Consider the following 20,168-nt stretch of genomic DNA (forward strand, 5'->3'; position numbering starts at 1 on the left):
TGTTATTGGCCCAAAGTGCATCACAGGTGCTAAAAAGATACATCAACAGATCTGTTAAAAGACTATCCAATTTAGCATCGTGATAGTACCATACAGCATGATAAGTTTTTCTCAAAGTTAGAATGGGACCTACTTTCCACAGGACTATGCAGTGGTTACTCTCACGGATTGCTGTTCTGGATGAATGCTGAGGATGAGACAACATAGGTTTTCCCCTCCCTCTCTCGCACTGTTCTTCCTCATCCCTGTTGTACCATTTTGTTTCTATGTCTCCTGTACACTCAAACATGTCTGTGTAGCTCCTTGAAAAGATAACTTTAATAAAACTTCAAGTATATTCTTTTTTGATTCATGCAGCAAGTCATATGTGTATTGTCTCCTCTTTTCTTGCACTCGCAAAATCCTGCTGAGAAGAAAATGCCAGTTGCTGAAGGAACATTCGCAACAGTGGGATTCAAACCCACATCAATGAAAAGACTGGAGTCTTAATTCAGCACCTTAGACTGTTCAGCCACAGTAACTGACAAGTCGTGGTCATCCTTATTGTCTTCAATGATGATGTCGCTGCACCAAATTTTAGTCATGGAGCAGGAGAGGCCTCGAGACTGCATTACCATTTCTTAAATCTCTAACAACCTCAACCTCAACACCATTTTTGCCTCAAATCCCTGCAGAGTCTCCAATTTCTCTCAGGTTACCTCTCAAGCTTTTCTCTTCTCAAGAAAAGAACTTCTTGCTGTTTAACAGAAAGTGTGAAAGAAACATAGGAGGTCTGGCAATGAGACAAGTGAAATCATGTTAGTTTCAAGATATTTGCACTATTTCTTTCTCTCCGCAGGAATGGCTTCACTAACATCCTACATAATTGTTAAAAATTGTAACAACTATGTAGCAATTAAAGCTAAAATTCGATCTTCTCTCTTAATCATTTGCAGCACCCACAGAGGACTTTAGACCCATTTCTGTCCTTTTCCATACCCATCCTGAATCGAAAAGAGCGAAAATAACAGACCTGCTGAATTTATCCAGCACATTTTCTGGACATTTTGGGTTTCTAAATTAATTCCCTCAATGTGTCAAATGTCTTAAATGCTTGCTCACAAGGTCTTGGTATTTGCTATTTAAATAGTGCACTGTGAACACTTCAATCATCCATTTTATATGAAACAAGCACACAGTAACTGAACCGTCTTCACGCAAAAATACAAAAATGTATTTCCTTTCTCATCTTTTAAGCCCGTTTGGTTTTTTGTACCATTTAATATGAAGTCTTACAACTGCACCAGAAACCTCTGGTTAAAAAGATTCTGAAAATGTAGTCCGTAACATGAGAATTGGCAAAAGTTGTTGACACACAGAAGAAAGAAAATGTTGTGTGAGATTCAGCAAATAAAGGAACATTTCTTAGACTGTAGCTGAAAAAAATTGGTTTATTGAAACAGACTTTTTCACCATTCGACCGAGTGACTGGAGTTATACAGGGCACTTAAAGATGAGGGCAACAACATCACAAAATTAATTTTGAATGTTAAATCCTGGAGCAAGTACTGAAAATGGATTGCAATGTGAATGAGAAGAATACATTGGAACCTTGGGATTTTCTAAAGCAGTTACCTTTTACTTCCTTGGACTGCAGCGGCGTCAGTGAAAAACCCATTTGTCACCTTATAAAGCAGGATTTGAACATTGACTGTGGAAGGCCAAGTTAACTCAGTTGTTGGAACATACGCTGTTTAAGTGCAGAGTTGTGAGTACGAGCCCAACACTGGGCACCACCTGTTTATTTAGTATTTTCCCTTTGCAAATTCCCTTCCTCCAGCTATTCTTGATGACCCTTACATCCCATGAATCAGCTTAGCGAATCTCTTTTGCACCGCATTCAACGCCAGCATATCCTTTCTTAAATACGAGTAGCTAAACCAATATGGCTTCACCAACATCCAATACAGTTGTTACAAGATGTCCCGATCCTCAAAACACTAACACCTCGCAGTTAAGGCCAAAATTCCATTTACTTTCTTCATAACTTCAGCATCAGTTTAGGACTTTAGACCCATCCTTGCCCTTTTCCACACAAATCCTGAATCGAATAGTTATAATAACTGCCTGCAAAATGCTATCCCACTGAAACTTCAACCACTTGCTCAACTTTGTAACCTAAAGTCAAGTCCAGGACCTTCCCCTTCCTTGTTGGGACTTCTACTTAATGGCTGAAAAAATGCTCTCCTGGATGTATTTTAAAAATTCTGATAAATCCTTCACATTATGACGACTCCATTAATGTTGAGGAAGTTGAAAGTCTCTGCTACCATAATCCTGCTACTTCTACACTTTCTCAAAATCTGTCTCCTTATTTATTTAAAGGGGTTTTCAAAAATGTCACCTGTCCTTATTGCTGTATAGATTCCCGAAGCAAAATAACAATATCTCCTCCTCCTTTAACACCTCCACTGCCTTGCATGAAGGCCCTGTATCCTGGAATACTGAGCTGCTAACCATGTCCAAGTGACAGCAATGGCTTTATGACCCCACTAATTTGTATCCTCAAATCATCTGCCTTATTCATCTGACTCCAAGCATTAAATACCATTCACCCTTGGCAAACTCGCTTATATCTTAATTGCCCAATGACAATGCCTTCCAGACTCTCTTGTTTCTTCTCTTTTTGGCCATTATTATTTTGAACATTCTCTGGATTTCAGCCCACTGCTAAACTTTTTACATGACCCCCAACAGTACTGGAAACCCACCCCCACCCCCCACAAGGATGCAGTTCCCATTCCAGTTTAGGTGTAACCACTGTGTGTAATTCTACTCTTCCTGCTGAAGGACGGATGTTGTAAAACTGCAAAAGGTTCAGAAAAGAATTGTAATGGTTATTATTGTAATAGTGTACCATTAATACACTAAGTTGCAAGCATTTTGGGATGACTCGGTTCCCAGTTGCTCATATGAAATGTACTGACTGTCATTGAGTGAAAAATAAAAACCACAGGTTCCTCGCACTTGTTGGAGGTGAGGATAGAGGAGATAGGCTCTCCATCTCCCCTTTCAAAATAAATTAGTCTGCTTTTGAAATAAAGATCGAATGCACAGTAGTTTTAATAAAATTTATATCATTTTTTCTCCCAACTAGGTAACCAGACATGTGGTGTTTTCAAACATCATGAGAAACAAGCCCAGATAACATGACTTGGATACAGATAATACGAGCAACAAAAATTCCTACAGATTCTTGGGAACTCATTGGTGGTTAACCACAGTGGCTCAGCGGTTAGCACTGCTGCCTCACAGTGCCAGAGACCTGGATTTGATTCCACCCTTGGGCAACCGAGCATGTGGTTGTTGGCATATTCTCCCTGTGGCTGCGTGGGTTTCCTCTCGGTGCTCTGGTTTCCTCCCATGTGCTGGTTAGTGGATTCGCCAAGCTAAATTGCCCAGAGTGTTCAGTGATGCATACATTTGGTGGGCTACGGGGAGATGTGTCTGGGTGGGATGCTCTGAGGTTTTGTGTGGAATTCTTGGGCCGAAGGGCCTGTTTCCATACTGTAGGAATACTCCGAATTCTATGAAAACCCGTCCTAATGAACTAGGGAATCCCTTTTCACACACTGTGTGGGTGGATTGTCTTTACCCAGTGTGAATGTGTTGATATACAGCAATAAAACGTTATCATTTTCAAAACCTACTCTACAGTTACGTATTTGTTATTGAGATTAATGCGAAAGGATTAATAAATTAAACGCCATTTATTTCAATGCCAGAGGCCTAACAGCTAAGGCAGAGGAACTCAGGGCAAGATTGGAAACATGAAACTGGGTTATCATTGCAATTACAGAGGCAAGGCTCAAAGATGGACAGGGCTGCCAGCTTAATGTTCTAAGATATAGTTCCTATAGAAAGGATAGAAAGTCGAAGGGGGAGGGGGAAGCAAAGCAAGAGAGGAGGGAAAAGTGGCATTTTTGAGCAAGGATAACATTATGGCGTTACTTAGGCAGGATATATCTGAGAATACATCCAGGGAAGTTATTTGGGTGAAACTGAGAAATAAGAAAGGGATGATCACCTTATTGGGATTATACTATAGCCACCCCCAATAGTCAGCAGGAATCTGACAAATAATTTTGAAAGAAGTTATCTGTAAGAATAACAGGGTGGTGATGGAAGGGATTTTAACTTTCCAAACAGACTGGGAATTCCATGGTCTAAAAGGCTTGGATGGAGCGGAGTTTGCTGAGAGTGTACAGGAAAATGTTCTGATTCAGTATGTGATGTACCGACTACAGAAGGTGCAAAACTTGACCTGCTCTTGGCAAATAAAGCAGGACAGGTGACTAGGGTATCAGCAGGGGAGGACTTTGGGGCCAGTGACCATAATTCTATTAGTTTTAAAATAGTGATGGAAAAGAGTAGACCGGATCTGAAAGTTAAAGCTCTATATTGGGGGAAGGCCAATTTTAATGGTATTACACAAGAGCTTTCAAAAGTTGATTGGGGCAGATGTTTGCAGGTAAAAAAGAAAGGTTAGAAAGTGGGAAGCCTTCAAAAAAAAGAGATAACGAGAGTTCAGGGACAGTATACTCCTGTTCGGGTGAAGGACAATGCTGGTAGGTATAGGGAATTCTGGATGACTAGAGAAATCAAGGTTTTGGTCAAGAAAAAGGAGGAAGGACAAGTCAGGTATAGACAGCAGAGATTGAGTGAATGCTTACAAGAGTATAATGACAATAGTATACTTAAGAGGGAAATTAGTAGGGCAAAAAGGGAACATGAGGTAACTTAGGCAAATAGTATTAAGGAAAATCCAGTGGGATTCTACAAATAGATTAAGAACAAAAAGGATAACTATGGGGAGATAGGGCCCCTTAAAAAGCAGCAATGCCTCCTATGTGTGGAATTGCAAGAAATGGGGAATATAATAAAACAAGTATTATGCATCAGTATTTACTACAGAAAAGGATATGGAAGATATAGACTGTGGGGAAATAAATAGCAACATCGTGAAAATTATCCATATTACAGAGGTAGTGATGCTTTAAACGCATAAAAGCGGATAAATTCCTGGGACCTGATCAGGCGTATCCGAGAACTCGGAGGGAAGCTAGGCAAGTGATTGCTGGGCCCCTTGCTGAGATATTTGTGTCATCGATATCCACAGGTGAGGGACCAGAAGTTGGCTAATGTGGTGCCACTATTTAAGAAAGGTGGTAAGGAAAAGCCAGGGAACTATAGGCCAGTGAGCCTGATATTAGTGGTGGGAAAGTCGTTCTAGGAATCCTGAGGGATAGTACTTGAAATATTTGGAAAGGGAGGGACTGATTAGGGATAATCAACATGGCTGTGTGTGTAGGAAATCATGTCTCACTGACTTGATTTTTTTTTGATGGAGGAACAAAGAGGATTGAATAGCGCAAAGAGGTGGATGTATTCTATATGGATGTCACTAAGGCGTTTGACAAGGTTCCTCATGGTAGACTGATGAGCAAGGTCAGATCACATGGAATACAGAGAGAACCAGTCATTTGGAAACAGATCTGACTTGAAGGTAGAAGACGGAGTGCTGGTGGAGGGTTGCTTTGTAGACTGGAGGCCTGTGACCAGTGGTGTGCTGCAAGGATCAGAGCTGGGTCCACTCCATTTTGTCATTTATAAAGATGATTTGGATGTGAATGTACGAGTTATAGCTACTAAGTACCAATCCTTGCAGCATACTGCAGGTCAAACGCCTTTCCAAATGGCCAGCTCTCCCTGGATTCCATGTGATCTAACCTTGTTAATCAGTCGACCATGCGGAATATCGAAAACATCCACCGCTCTGCCATCAATCTTGTTTCTAACTTCTTCAAAAAAACTCAATCAAGTTAGTAAGACATAATTTCCTATGGACAAAGCCATGTCGACTATTCCCCATTCAGTCCACGCTTTCCAAATATATGTAAATCCTATCCCTCAGAATTCCCTCCAACAACTTACCCACAGCTGACGTCAGGCTCACCAAAAGTTTATTGTTCCCTGGTTTTCTGTTACCACCTTTCTTAAACAATGGCACCAGATTAGCCAACCTCCAGTGTAACAGCTCACCTATGACTGTCAATGGTGCAAATATCTGAGCAAGGGGCCCAATTGCAAGCCTAGCTTCCCGCAAAGTTCGAGAATACACCTGAAGAGGTCCTGGGGATTTATCCACCTTTATGGTCTGTAAGGCATCCAGCACCACCTCCTCCACAACATGGAACTTTTCAAGATACACATTCATTTCTCTAAGTTCTTTAGCTTTTGTATCCTTGATCACAGTAAATACTGATGTAAAATACTTTTTTGTATCTCACCCAACTCGTGCATTCCCACACATAGGCGGTCTTACTGTGCTTTTAAGGAGCATAGTAGTGTCAAAATTGGCCTTAGTCTCATTTAAAACTTTGACTCTTAGACCAAAGTCTATCCTTTTCCATAATTATTTTAAAACTAATAGAGATACAATCATAGGCCCCAAAATATTCTCGCCCCTGCTGACCCCTCAGTCACCTGCCCTACCTTATTTCCCAAGAGAAGATCAAGTTTTGAGCAGGGACTAATGACACCAGTACAAACAGCCCAAAGATCAAAGTTCATTCCTTGATTTAAGGGCAAAATCCTTCAAATGTGGTTGTGGTGAACTTGCTGGTGTGTTAACAGTTGGGATGATTGAGTGAATCCCTTTCCACACATAGAACAAGTGAATGGTCTGTCCCCAGAGTGAACTCGCTGGTGTCTCAGCAGGTTGGTTGAGTGAGCGAGCAAATCCCTTCCCATACTCGGAACATGTGAACAGTCTCTCCCCACTGTGAACTCGGTGTTTCAGCAGGTTGCTTGACTGAGTGAATCCCAGCCCACAATCAGAGCAAATGAACGGTTTCTCCCCAGTGTGACTGCGTTGGTGCATTTCCAGCTGGGATGGGTAAATAAATCCCTTCCCACAATCCCCACATTTCCACAGTCTCTCCCAAGTGTGACTGCGCTGGTGTTTGGGCATTTCAGATGAATCTTCAAAGACTCTTCGACACACAGACAATACGCATTTCTCCCTGGTGTGAACAGTGCTTCTTCCTTTAATGTTCAAAATCCTGAGATAATTAGGTTATGACAAACAGATTGAGTGTCAGATCTGGATGTGGTTTTGTTTGATTTCTCTGAATGCAATCAAAATTTCAAACTGAAGAAAAAAAAGAAACGTAGAGAGAGAGAGAGAGAGAGAGAGAGAGAGAGAGAGAGAGAGAGAGAAACCAGAAGAACACACACAAAGATTGTGAAACTCAGAAATTAATCTGGTCAATTGTGGATGCAACACTGAGGGGCACTGCTGGATTATCAGTAAAACTGAACTGGTTCATTTAATGTCCTTCAGGGAAAGGAAACAGTCAGCGTTTGCCCAAAACTACAAAAAGAGATAGAGTTTGGACAGACATGAAGGGCAGGCATTTTATACATCTGAAAATGAATCCAATTCCTGTTTTCTCCCCATACCCTCTGATGCTTCTGAAGGACTAAGAATACACAGCAAAATACCCGAAATCTGGAATAAAAACAGAAAAAGATGGAGATACACAGTAGATCTGGCAGCATCTGAAATGTTAATAGATGCAGGAACCATTGCAATCTTGAAGAAGTGTTGAGATGATCATCCACTGCACCATAATATAGGTTACACACCGAGTGCCAGAAAACGGGCCTAGCTTAAATAGGTGCTTGATGGCCAGCACCGATACAATGGGGACAGTGTGTTCAACAATTGTACCCGACTGTCTGACCCCATTTAGTTCCGTGTTTCTCTCCTATTCTCTTTTAGGAAACAGGCAGCAGCAAGTAGTGAAGAATGCAAATGATATTTCGGCCTTCATTGTGACAGGATTCGAGTACAGGAGGAGGGATGTCTTTCTATAAGGGCCTTGGTGAGACCACACCTGCAGTAGTGTGCACCTTTGTTCTCCTTTCCAAAGGAAGGATGGTCTGGCTACTGAATGATCGCAAAGAAGGTTCACCAGACCAATTCCTGGGATCACAGGACTGATGTATGAAAAGAGATTTGATCTTGATTAATCCTTCTTTCTTTTAATCTTTCAGCCACCGACAACATCATGAACTAATTTCACGTCCCATTTGCTGATTTGAGTCTTTTACTGCTAAAGGTATACTTTGGTTCCCATTCCCCTGTCATACGAGTTTAAATCCTCACCAGTGGAACTAGCAAAAGCATCAACAAGAATATCTGTCCCAGCTCTGCCCAGGACAATTGTTCAAGCTTGTGCATGTCCCACCTTCCCCAGAAACAAACAAACAGTCTCAATGCCTCAGGAATCCAAATCTTTTTAAGTTATAGCTCCAGCCATGCACTCATCTCATCTGTCCTCTTATGCTTTTACTAGCATGTGCATTGTAGCAGCTCACACTGTTACGGGATTAGATCACGAAAGGTCCTGTGGGGATATAAAAGAGTCCTGTTGAGAAGGAACATTAGGGAATTTACTTGGGTTTCTGTTAACAGGCAGTTCAAAACACATAAGCATTTTAACAAGAGGCAGTGTTTAAAGGCCCGGTTCAGCCACAATCACAAGTTTGTTACTTAATGAAAAGTAGAAGCAAAAGTCTGATCCTACAGCATTCTGAACTGTTTAGGTAATTGTAACCAGAAATGCAAACAACCAATTAACGTGAAACGGTTAGCTAAATTCCTTGAGCAAATGTTTGTCAGCAATAAAAGCAGCTCACTGCATCATTATGGAAGGCAAAGCAATAAACGGTGTAAACACAACCTCTAAAAGACCAACAACATAGGAAGGGGCAAAGGAAGATTATAAAGAGAGAAGTCAGGGCTGCAGAGAGATAAAACAATTGAAATGTAGATACGGATAATTTGAACAAATTCTTACATCCAAAGATCAACGGAAGAGTGACAAAGATAGATTACAAAATCCAAAGTGAAGATATGGTTAGTGCCTTAGTTATTTGTGAAATCTAAACAAGTTCTGTTTAACAGCTTGGTAAAGTTCTAAAGTGACTGAATTTCACCCTCGGTGGAGTTTGAATAGATGCTCTTTATTAAAACAAGAAAGTAATAATGGAAAGCGCTTAGAGTAGAAAATGAAACTTCACTTTAAAAATCATTTGCAGCATACAAATTGTTGGGGTTGTAAACTGCAGCAGCAAGTCAGAAACACTGTTTGATCTTTTAAGCTGAAGTGACAGAGGGATTTTTCCACAATTTGTCAACTGTATTACAAAATTGTAGTTACTTTATATCAGAGTTGAGTTTAAAAGACTTTATCACAATTCCTAACAATCCACACTACAGTTAGTAGAGAATTTGGAAAAGTTCTTAGTGATAAGCTACTATTTTGGTTTTTGGCAAAAAAATGTGGTGCAGCTGGCAAATGTCTGAGGAGGAATATAACTGCCAAAGCATTGTAAGGTCCCAAAGACAGACGAAGTAGTTTTCGAGCTAACCTCAGGAGATTATAGAAGGGTTTAGGACTGAACATAGTGTTGTCCACGATTGTTTGAACATAGGACATAGAACATTACAGCACAGTACAGGCCCTTCGGCCCTTGATGTTTTGCCGACCTGTCATACCGATCTCAAGCCCGTCTAACCTACACTATTCCATGTACGTCCATATGCTTATCCAATGACACCCTAAATGTACCTAAAGTTGGCAAATCTACTAGCGTTGCAGGCAAAGCGTTCCATTCCCTTACTACTCTCTGAGTAAAGAAACTACCTCTGGCATCTGTCCTATATCTTTCACCCCTCAATTTAAAGCTATGCCCCCTCGTACTCGCCGTCACCATCCTAGGAAAGTGGTTTGCTTACTGGATTGGGTATATTGATTTGGGGTGTGTGGCTAACAATGACAACAATATTGCATGTAAATAACATCTAGCGAATGGAATAAAAATATCACAATCAGCCAGGGAAAGTCTGAATGTCATTGTCCACTCTTCCAATCTGAGCTGTATTTAAGAGGGGAATTAGGCCTCATGTGAAAGCCAGGTTTGGAGTGGACTCTGGCCTCTCCCACACATGTGGTAACAGAGCTCTGAATAAAGGTCACTCGTACAACTGAACACAACACAAACTTCTCCCGACAACAATGTGGCACTGGGTGTAAGCTTGACAATACTATATTTGAGATCTCGTATTTTAGTGTATCTCTTAACTTCCTATCTTCAGCTTTCAGGTCCTCCTCCCTTGGTTTTCCTATGTCACTGGTACAATCGGATGTTCATCCTCCCACTCCAGAATGTCCTGAAGCTGCTCCATGTCATTGCTAATCCTGGCACCAGGGAGGCAACATACCATCCTGGATTCATGTCTCTCTCTATCCCTTACTATTGAATCCCCTGTCTCTACAGTCATATTTATCGTTTCCCTCCCCTTCTATGCAGCGGAGTTACTCCGAGTGCCATGAACCTGACTGATGCTGCTTCCCGAGTGGCCACCCCAACATCCCCCACCTCTCTCCCCCACCCCCAACCCCCCAACCGAACAGTACCCAAAACAGTATATCTATTTGAGGGAGATGACTCTAGCACTTCCTTTCTGAGCCTTTTACTTGTCTGATAGTCACCCATTCTCTTGCTGTCTGTGTAATCTTCACCTGCTGCGTGACCAGTCTGTTGAGAATGCGACCACAACCTTCTCAGTTACCATGGATGCTCCATACTGACTGCACCCACAGCTCAAGCTCTGAAAAGCAGTTAACCAGTAGCTGCAGATGGACACACTTCCTGCACAAATAGCCAATAGGGACACTGGTAATGTCCCAGAGTTTAATGCGGAAAACTGTGAGGTGATTCACATTGGAAGGAGTAACAGGAATACAGAGTACTGGGCTAATGGTAAGATTCTTGATAGTGTGGATGAGCAAAGAGATCTCGGTGTCCATGTACATAGATCCCTGAAAGTGTCCACAAGTTGATAGGGTTGTTAAGAAGGTGTACAATGTGTTCGTTTTTATTGATAGAGGGATTGCGTTTCAGAACCATGAGGTCATATTGCAGCGGTACGAAACTCTGGTGCGGCCGCACTCGGAGTTCTGGTCACCGCATTGCACGAAGGATGTGCAAGCATTGGAAAGGGTGCACAGGAGATTTACCAGAATGTTGCCTGGTATCGAGGGAAGGTCTTATGAGGAAAGGTTGAGGGACTTTAGGCTGTTTTCGTCAGAGAGAAGAAGGTTCAGAGGTGACCTAATAGAGACATACAAGATGATATGAGGATTAGATAGGGTGGGCACTGAGATCCTTTTTCCTCAGATGGAGCTGGCTAGCACGAGGGGATATAGCTTTAGATTGACGGGTCATAGATATCGGACAGATGTCAGAGGTAGGTTCTTTACTCAGGGTAATAAGGGCGTGCAATGCCCTGCCTGCAACAGTAGTAGACTCGCCAAGTTTAAGGGCATTTAAGTGGTCTTTGGATAAACATATGGATGATAATGGAATAGTGTGGGTTAAATGGGCTTCAGTGTGGTTTCACAGGTCGACACAACATCAAGAGCCTATGTTCTATTGTGCAAGAGGAGCACACCACAGATGTGATGTCTTCTGTTATGACTTCTCTCCAGATTAAGCCAGTTTCTGCCTTAAAAAGAATTTAATTAAGCTAGGTCCTCCCCCTTCATTTCAAACATTACTATTATAAACCTAAAGCCCCTAACTTTATTTAAGCTAATATATACTTTAAAAACTGTAAGAAAATTCTTTACGATATCAAATATCAATTGGCTGTTTCCATTAGGACTGAGAGACTTTCTGAACTGCCCAAACTGAGACTGAGCATCACACTCAATCTTTCAGTTTCACTTTCTGTTTCACCCAACTCCAAAGCACTCTCATTTAGCCAAGCAGCACTCACAGTGCAGCCTTTTCATTTTCATTGTCTGCTCACACCCACTCTGATCTCAGCCTCCCATACTGTTTCAATGCAGCTCAATGGAAGCTCAGGGAACAGCATCTTCACGTTAAATGCAATAATTTATAAACCTCAGGAATCAACACAGACTTCAGCAGTTTCAGGATCAATGGAGTTGTCAGGAAATGGAAGATTCCACCTGGAGGGGTGCTGGAATTTGTGCCCATCAGGAATTTTAAAAGGAAGTTTGCAGGTATTCAAGAATGAAAAATGTATAGACTAAAATCATGAAGTGGGCGAATGGGACTAAATATGACAGTTCTTTCAAAGAGACGAGGTGTTGTTTGGACAAATCTACCCCTCTCAGGCCAATATCTCCTTTCTCAGCTGCAGGGTATAGAACTGAACACTTATCCCAGAGGTGATCAAACCAAAAATTTGAATATCCTGCTTTCAAGTTACAAACTTACCAGGAGTATTCTCCCACGCATAGAATGGTTAAACCTCTTTCCTTTCACTGTTAAGTGTCAATGATACTCAGATCCTGATCACTCCGCTTAATGGAGAACTTGCATTGGGATCCTGGTCTGCAAATTATTCTCAATAAATATCCTGTAAAGCAAATCCACAAGAGACAAATAACGGTCAGGCCTGGACAGAAATCCAGAAAACACAAGATTGTCTGGAAAAGGCAAACATTTCTCTTGGTTTCTGTTAGTTATGTATAAATCCTCCTCTTAAAAGCACCCTGCTCCCCCACACAGAAAGATGCAGAGGTAAAATACACCCATTATTAGAGACTGAGGAAGTCAGACATTAATAAATTTGACCAGGGAGCACAAGGGGACTCAGAGCACTTTCAGTGATTTGATCCCAATCATATGAATACTGGGCAAACGGATATGCTTTAATAGATCATAATATTTAAAGCAGGACTTCCTACAGTGAGAGTGCAACAGGTAACATGAAGTTCTAAGCAAGGATTAGCGGATCCGAAACGTTATTTTTTTTCCTTTCACAGATGCTACCAAACCTACTGAGCTTTTCCAGCAACTTTGTTTTTGAACATGCAGTTCTGAACACGTTTTCGACATTTCTCCTCCATTAAATATCTAACGTATAACTTGCAGCAATTTCTACTGCCTGAAGCCAGTACTCCGCCAGCGTCAAAGGTCCTTCCCAGGAAATACACGCCGTGTCTCAGTCTGGGAAAGAAGTCCAGAAAAACAAAAACAAAAACAAAAACAAACATTTCTCTTGTCCTAATCTCCCCTCCCAAGCAAGAAAGGCTGCGCTTGCGTTCCACTACAGGTTGCCACCTATAAATATGGCGATCCGGCATGAGTCCCGAAGATCACTGCCCCTAATAAAGATGGTGGCAATTACCTCTGCCTATCGCAGCCTCAGGTCCGTAGCAGTTTTTCCGTTTGCTGCAAAACACGGGACCGGCATGTTAAAATTTGTTTTCTGACATGCATCAACGGCTAATAAAGCCTCTCAGTCAATACCGAAAGTATTTCCCTCCCGTTTTTTTGCAGCTTTCCTTTTTATCCCGTGTACTGTACCTTCGGCAAGCAGCTAACCCTCATTCGCAGAGATATTGCGCCCGCGGACAGAGGCGATCACATGATTTTCACACAGACAAACATCTCACTCGCTCTGATTGGCTGGAGGGTAGGCCGCTTCCATTGGCCCCGCCCCGTGCTCCGATTGAACCAAAGCTGACATCGCTCACAGGGAGATAGCAATAGCTGCAGGTGTTGGAGTCACAGATGACACAGTGTGGAGCTGGAGGAACACAGCGAGCCAGGCACCATCAGAGGAGCAGGAAAGTTGATGGTTCAGGACCCTTCTTCAGAAATGGGGGAGGGGACGGGAACTGAAACATAAACAGAGTGGGGGCTGGGGAAGGTAGGTGGGAAGGTGATAGGTGAGTGCAGGTAGTCAGTGGTGAAGATTTTTCCTGCTGTTCATTAGCTCTGTGAGTGATGGTGAGGGTTCATCCCGAGATGGGGAAAAAAAGGGCCATTCCTGATTCTCCTAATGTACGGCAAAACAGCTTGTATTTTATGGAAACTTTTACTCTGTCATTTTCCTCGATGTTTTGGCTGTTTCAGAGACTTGGATAGAGCAGGGTCAGGAATGGATGTTGCAAGTTCCAGGGTTTAGATCTTTCATTAAGGTCAGGGAAGATGGTAAAAGAGGGTGAGGTGTGGCTTTGTTAGCCAAGGACAGTACAACGGTGGCTGAAAGAACTTTTGATGAGGTGGTATGGGCTGAGAGCAGAAACAGGAGAGGAGAGGTCGCACTGCTGGGAGTTTTTTATAGGCCCCTGCAAAGTTCCAGGGATGTGGAAGAGTGGATTGGCAAAATGATTCTGGGCAGGAGTGAAAAGAACAGGGTGGTCATTATGGCAGCTATTAACTTCCCTAACATTGAATGGAAATGCTATAACTCTAGTATGTCGGATGCATCAGTTTTTGTCCAATGTGTGCAGGAGGGTTTCCTGACTCGGTATGTCGAAGGGCCGACGAGAGGGGAGGCCACACTGGATCTGGTACTTGGTAATGAACCAGGCCAGGTGTTTGATTTAGTGGTAGGTGAGCACTTTGGACAGAGTGACCATAATTTGGTTATGTTTACTGTAGCAATGGAAAGGGTTAGGAATATGCCACAGGGCAAGAGTTATAGATGGGGGAAGGGCAATTATAATGTGATTAGGCAAGACTTAGGAGGCATAGAATGGGTTAGCAAAATGCAAGGGATGGGGACAATCGAAATGTGGAGCTGGTTTATGGAACAGATATTGCTGTCCTTAATAAGTATGTCCCTGTCAGGCAGGGAGGGAGCGATAAGGGAACTGTGGTTTACAAAAGAAATTGTATCTCTTGTTAAGCAGAAGAGGGAGGCATATGTGACGATGAGACAAGATGATTCAGATGAGGCGATGGAGAGTTACAGATGAGCTAGTAAGGATTTAAAGAGAGAGTTAAGAAGAGCAAGGAAGGGACATGAGCAGACATTGGCAGGTAGAATAAAGGAGAACCCTAAAGCGTTCTATAGGTATGTGAAGAATAAGACGATGTCTCGGGTAGGAATAGGGCCAGTCAAAGACAGAAGTGGGAAGTTGTGTGTGGACCCTGTGGAGATTGGAGAGGTGCTAAATGCTTATTTCTCATCTGTTTTCACTGAGGAACAGGAGAATATTGTAGAGGAGGTGACTGAGTTACGGGCTACTAGAATTGAAAGGATTAAGGTTAGTAAGGAGGAGGTGTGATCAATTCTAGAAGGTGTGAAGTTCGTAAATCCCCTGGGCCAGATGGGATTTTTCCGAGGATTGTCTGGGAAGCCAGATAGGAGGTGGCAGAGTCTTTGGCCTTGATCTTTGAGTCCTCATTATCTACAGGTTCAGTACCAGAGGTCTGGAGGATTGCAAATGTTGTGCCCTTGTTCAAGAAGGGCAGTGGGGCTGACCCAGGTAATTATAGACGTGTGAGCCTTACATCTGTTGTAGGAAACATTTTGGGAAGGATTATAAGAGATAGGATTTATTATCATCTAGCAAGCAACAATTTGATTGGAGATAGTCAGCATGGATTCGTCAAGGGCAGGTTGTGACTCCCAAAACTCATTGAGTTTTTTGAGAAGGTGACCAAGCATGTGGCTGAGGGAAGGGCAGTTGACGTGGTGTACATGGACTTCAGTAAAGCCTTTGATAAGGTTCCACATGGTAGGCTATTGAAGAGAATACAGAGACACGGGATTGAGGGAGAATTAGCAGTTTGGATTAGAAACTGGCGTTCCGTAAGAAGGCAACGAGTGGTGGTTGATGGAAAATATTCAGCCTGGAGTCCAGTTACTAGTGGTGTGCCTCAAGGATTTGTTTTGGGACCACTGCTGTTTCTCATTTTTATAGATGACTTGGACGCAGGCATAGGTGGATGGGTTAGTAAATTTGCAGATGACACTAAAGTCAGTGGAGTGGTGGACAGTGTGGAAGAATGTTGCAGGTTGCAGGGAGACTTGGATAAACTGCAGAATTGGGCTGGAAGGTGGCAAATGGAGTTTAATATGGATTAAATGTGAGGTGATTCACTTTGGCAAGAATAATAGGAAGGCAGAATACCGGGTCAATGGAAAGATTCTTGGTAGTGTGGCTGTGCAGAAGGATCTTGGTGCCCATGTACTAAGATCCCTGAAAGTTGCCACCCAGGTTGATAGTGCTGTTAAGAAGGCTTACGGTGTGTTAGGTTTTATTGGTAGAGGGACTGAGTTCCGGAGCCATGATGTCATGCTGCAACTGTAGAAAATGCTAGTGTGGCCTCGTTTTGAATATTGCGTGCAATTCTGGTCGCCCCATTACAGGAAGAATGTGGAAGCATTGGAAAAGGTGCAGAGGAGATTTACCAGGATGTTGCCTGGTCTGGAGCGTAGGCCCTATGAAGAAAGGCTGAGGGACTTGGGTCTGTTCTCTCATTGGAGAGAAGGAGGCTAAGAGGGGATTTAATAGAGACATACAAGATGTTCAGAGGATTAAATAGGGTGGACAGTGAGAGCCTTTTTCCAAGGATGATGACTTCAGCTTGTACAAGGGGACATAGCTACAAATTGAGGGGTGTTAGATTTAAGACAGATGTCAGAGGCAGGTTCTTTACTCAGAGAGTGGTAAGGGCATGGAACACCCTGCCTGCCAGTGTAGTTAACTCAGCCACATTAGGGACATTCAAACAGTCCTTGGATAAGCATATGGATAATGATGGGGTAGTATAGGGCAAGGGGCTTAGATTAGTTCACAAGTCGGCGCAACATCGAGGGCCGAAAGGTCTGTTCTGTGCTGCATTGTTCTACGTTCTATGTTCGAGGTGCTTCACAGATGAGCAAAACATCGATTAAAGATATCAATTTTACGATGTATCATAAAGAATAAGAGAGAGGTTCAGGGAGGAAATTCCATAGTTTGGGTTGTCAGCAGCTCTAACCCTGGAGTGTTGTAAGTGGGGTGGGTCAGAAAAATATCTGGAAAGGGGAATTGCAGGAGTGCAAAAAACACATATGGCCTTCATGACGGCAAAGGTTTCAGAGACTGTCATTAGAGAGTACGGATGTCGCATGGAGCTTAAGGCATTACTCTGCACTCAATCCATTACAAGTCATGACCACAAAGGTACAGAAGATTTCTGATGCCTTAATCAGGCTGATCAATATTTGTATCGATGGGCTTGCAAAATGTCAGTAATCGCCTCTACCTCAGAGTCATGGTATTGTTGGGATGCTGCTACAGAAGAGGAGACAGGGAGCAAGGAATGTCACATAAAACGCTCTCCTCTTCTCACTATTTTCACTGCAAAACCAAGGGAGCACCTAACATACCACCTCTATCTCCATCACAACACTTTGCCCCACAATAACTCTGTCTGCCCCTGCACAAGGAGAAGTGGGATTCTTTTCCAGGACCATGTGGTGCCCTGAAACTCTGAGTGAAGACCAAAAGCATCTGAGCGATGAGAGCAAAGATTTGAGAAGACTGTCTGCACCTTTGCTGAAACTTACAGGAGCACCAGGTCAAAGCAATAGGCAGCATGTGGAGTACAAACTGGAATTGAGTAAGTGTGCGTCCGTACAAATTTGGACAGGCCGGGGGTTTGGGACACTTGACAAAATTTTCAGTTTCCTTTTTGAATAGTCACCTGAAATGCCTTTTTAGAACCACTTCTAACCCTTATCCATGCTCTGATCTGGAGGGCCAGGTCACTCTTGCACTGGTTTCATCCTGCAATTTTATGAAGTCAGCAACAAGATGAGTTTCAACACTGACTTTGAAGATTATTAAAAGCTAACATCGATTGCCATTAGAATGTTTTGATTTTGATTTATGTTGTCTCGTGTACCGAAGTACAGTGAAGTGTTTTTGAGAGCGGTGCAGGCAGATCATAGCAAACAATGATTTACAGATCAAAGTGTGCATAGACAGAGCAAGGCATGCAAGGTTATGCCTGCATAGGAGGTGTGCAAAGCAAGATCAACACTATTTGGAGTTACAGAGTCCATTCATCAGTCGAATAATGGCAGAGAAGAAGCTGTTCTTGAACCCCTTGATGGGTGTGTTCAATCTTCTGCCGAATGGAAGAAGTTGGATGAGAGCATTACCGAGATGGGACGGGTCATTGATGATGTTGGCAGCCTTTCTGCGGCAAAGAGAAGTGTAAATGAAGTCCATGGATAGGAGGCTGTTGCCGTTGTGGCCTCCTCTACATTGGGGAAACCAAGCGGAGGCTTAGGGACTGTTTTGCAGAACACTTACGCTTGGTTCGCACTTTACAACTGCACCTTCCAGTTGCAAACCATTTTAACTCCCCCTCCCATTCCTCAGACGACATGTCCATCCTGGGCCTCCCGCAGTGCCACAACGATGCCACCCGAAGGTTGCAGGAACAGCAACTCATATTCCGCTTGGGAACCCTGCAGCCCAAAACGTATCAATGTGGACTTCACCAGCTTCAAAATCTCCCCACCCTCCACTGCATCCCAAAACCAGCCCAGCTCGTCCCTGCCTCCCTAACCTGTCCTTCCTCCCACCTATCCCCTCCTCCCACCTCAAGCCCCACCCCCATCTCCTCCATACTAACCTCATCCTGCCCCCTTGCCCTGTCCATCCTCCCTGGACTGACTTATCTCCTCCCTATCTCCCCACCTATACTCACCTTTACAGGCTCCATCCCCACCTCTTTGACCTGTCTCCTCTCCACCTATCATCTCCTCTATCCATCTTCAATCCGCCTCCCCCTCTCTCCCTATTTATTTCAGAACGCCCTTTCCCTCCCCCATTTCTGAAGAAGGGTCTAGACCCGAAATGTCAGCTTTCCTGCTCGTATGATGCTGCTTGGCCTGCTGTGTTCATCCAGCTCTACACCTTGTATTCTCTGGATAAGAGTTTGGCTTCTGTGATGATTCGTGCTGTGCACACAACTTTCTGCAGTTTCTTATGGCCTTGGGCTGAGCAGTCGTTGCACCAGGCCATTATGCACCCAGATAGGATGCTTTCTATGGTGCATCTGCAAAGGTTGGTGAGGTCTTCATGGACATGCAGGACAGTAGATAAACAAAACATAAAAAGTAAAAGTTCAAAAAGATGCCAAGTTAGACATGCTGAGACTTTGTCAGATTTGAAACTGTTTTGTGTAGGTAACAGTTAAAGAAAGCTCTTGCAGTTCTTTTGTCAGTGAGTACAGAAGTGCTGGTGAAATAAAGGATTATAGATGTAGCAGCCCTGAGTTAAGAGGAAAACAGCACAGGCATAAATATGCAGAAGATCACGAGGTTGACTAAGGTCAGTGTTGCTTATATGAACTGTGACTGGGCACAGTGGGGAGTTAATCAGATAAGAACAAGGATAAAATAGATCTGTGTCTGTGCAGTGGAGACCAACCAGAGTCAGAAAATGAAGGCCCAAGACAGACACTTTGAAGATCAAGGCTGCAAAAACTATCAGAAGTCCTTTTAACACTGTTGTTTAGCCACTGACAGGAACAGTACAACTGTTTGAGTGTAAGTTGTTGTCTGCATTTATCACTGCAGTTTGCCTGACAGCAGATCACCTTCTACTGACTCTATCTCAATAAAGTTGATTGTTGCTTCACAGCCCAGCTCTGCTGCCAAGTCTGCTCCTGCCTGAAAAGTGTAATCACAAAAGAAGATAATGCTTATTGCCAGTCCAGGCAGGCTGTGATTGTGGATGAGTGGGGAGGATGTTCGACAGAATGGGAAATGTTCATTCTGAAGAGATTGACCTGAAACAGTGACCATTAGTCTACTACTTTGCTGCTATGCCATTTCCCATTTTAATATGCCAATTCAAACTGTGCTGGTTTTGCTGAGTGTTCAGATCACAAGACCATAATGCATCCGAACAGAATTGTGCCATTCTGTCATGACTGAATGGTGTGCAGTTCTGGTCTCACTGCTATAGGAAGGATGTAGTGAAAGGGCTGAGGATTGACAAGGATGTTGCCAGAGTTGGAGGGTTAGTGACTCGCTTGTCAAATTGACTTTATTTCTGTGTATTACAATTGTTGTTCTGCTCCAGTTCTTATTTTAATCAGATGTTGATAATAATGCCCAGACATACAAGGCAGAAAATGATCTATCTCCATCAGCAGGGTATCAACCCCCTAATATTTTGAATAATTTTTTTTATCTCATCTGCTGTCTGGTTGCATATCTCTTTCTGTTTTCTTTTTGTTTTCTTTTTCGCCACTTTGTCACTTTACAGCCTGGAGGA

The 20,168-nt window shown here is 43.0% G+C and overlaps 1 long non-coding RNA gene across 2 annotated transcripts; it reads right to left on the reverse strand.

Moving 5' to 3' along the window:
* Nucleotides 1–1,410: 1,410 nt before the first annotated feature.
* LOC132207640 (uncharacterized) lies at nt 1,411–13,536 on the reverse strand. Of its 2 annotated transcripts, XR_009443659.1 has the most exons (4): nt 13,456–13,536; nt 13,277–13,320; nt 12,361–12,502; nt 1,411–8,453 (listed from the first exon to the last, which is right to left on the reverse strand). It is a non-coding gene; the product is annotated as an uncharacterized LOC132207640 (long non-coding RNA). The 2 variants fall into 2 exon arrangements; XR_009443658.1 differs by having other exon boundaries at nt 13,277–13,504.
* Nucleotides 13,537–20,168: the final 6,632 nt, after the last annotated feature.

Source organism: Stegostoma tigrinum, unplaced genomic scaffold (assembly GCF_030684315.1).
Source record: "Stegostoma tigrinum isolate sSteTig4 unplaced genomic scaffold, sSteTig4.hap1 scaffold_116, whole genome shotgun sequence".
In the NCBI taxonomy this organism is placed as follows: Eukaryota; Metazoa; Chordata; class Chondrichthyes; order Orectolobiformes; family Stegostomatidae; genus Stegostoma; species Stegostoma tigrinum.